Source organism: Trachymyrmex cornetzi, unplaced genomic scaffold (assembly GCF_001594075.2).
Source record: "Trachymyrmex cornetzi isolate Tcor2-1 unplaced genomic scaffold, Tcor1.1 scaffold909, whole genome shotgun sequence".
NCBI classification, from domain to species: domain Eukaryota; kingdom Metazoa; phylum Arthropoda; class Insecta; order Hymenoptera; family Formicidae; genus Trachymyrmex; species Trachymyrmex cornetzi.
The window spans coordinates 9,586-11,271 of record NW_017300255.1 but is presented as its reverse complement, the minus strand read 5'-3'; positions in this window follow the sequence as shown (position 1 = coordinate 11,271).

The following is a 1,686-nucleotide window of genomic DNA, read 5'->3' as shown; positions in this document are numbered from 1 at the left end:
CCCGCCTGGCAGCCACGGCGGCCCGGCGGAGCCCGGCCAGCTCCTCCGACCACCAGTAGGCCGCCCGCCCATAGGACGGCAGCGGGGCATCGACGCGTCGCACTCGCGCGACATGGCATCTCGAAGCCACTCTACCTCCCCCTCCACCGTAATGGCCGGGTTGCGCTCCGGCCAGGTGGAGGTGAGGAGACTCGCTTCGAGAGCCCCGGGGTCCAACCTCTTCAGGGCCCATCGACGCTCGTCTTGTAGACGGCGGCGTCTTCTCTGCACCTCCGTGGGGGTGGACACCAGCTCCATTCTCACCATTCGGTGATCGGTGAGCTCACCGAGGGAGCCGGCGTCCATTCTCCATGCTCGGACTCGTTGAGCCGCCGCGGGAGTCGCCCACGTCAGGTCGACGATGGACTCCCCCCGCGTCCCCACGAAGGTGCTGTCCGACCTCTGTTAAGAAGAACGAGGCCGAGTCCCGCCGCCCACTGCAGGGTGCTGTCGCCACTGGAGTCCGTGGTCAGGGACCCCCACTCCACCGAGTGGGCGTTGAAGTCCCACTATAATTGGTCTGGGGAAGCGTCTCGCAATGTGCTCCCCCAGCGACTCTAGGGCTTCCACGTATTCCCCCGCACTTAGACGCGGGTAAAATAACACCCTGCGACATCAATGGGCCCCCATTCCACGATAGTGAACCCCTCTCCCGCCGATACGGGAAGCATCGGGTGTTGCGCGCGTGTCGACTGACCACCGCCACCCTACTCAGAGTGTCACCCGCCCAGTTTGGGTGACCCTCCGGGATGCGGTAGGGATCCGCGGCGATGGCCAAGCCTTCTCCCCAGTCGGCCAGGCATTGCAGGAGCATGTCCTGCGCCCCGGCCGAGTGGTTCAAATTGGTATGGGCGAGGACGCAGGACTGTCACGTCCTGGGGCGCGTGTGTGCGGATGCCCCTCGGACGCGGCGTGGGCTCGTCCGACGACGGCTCGGCGTGATTCTCGCCCCGAGCGGCAAGGGCGGTAATCACGGTTATCGGAGTAAGGAGGGAGGTTGACTATCACAAAATTATTACGTGGAAATGCTAAGTTGCGAATTTAAAGACGTTTATTTGCTTGGTTTTGTACTATAAACCCTCGCGTGGAGCTAAATTGCCCGGTGACGGTTTCAACCTTCACGACCGTCGGCACCGGTCTCGCGGGTAGAGGCGAAGGTGACGGTGGATCCTGACAGTTGCCAGGTACGGGGTGGTAGTATCCCGGCGGCTGGACGATGCACGAGTCGACGAATTCGCGCGGGTCGAATTCCTCCCGCCAATAGTATTCCCTTTGCATTCGCTTGAGGGCCTTGTCGCGGCCGGCGCGATTTCCTTTTGGCATCTACGACCAAAGGTGCGGTTTGTCTAAGGGTGCTTCAGGAAGTGTCGAGCAAAATAATACGAGCGACGATAGACAACCTGATTTCTACAGCGACAGTTGGTTCAGAGTAGGATGAGCGGCAGGGGGCCCTGAAGGGGGCTCTTGCTCTCCGCTCGGAAGGCCGGCCAGGGCTCTGTCTTGAGCGACTGGAGGGCAGGGCTAGGACGCTCTGGAGGCCCTGAGAGGGGCTTCCTAGAACGGATTTCAAGGTATGGGAGTTAAGAGCGATGCCTCGGCGGCCTTGAGAGGGGCTTCCTAGGCCTGGTTATGGATGACTGTCGCCCC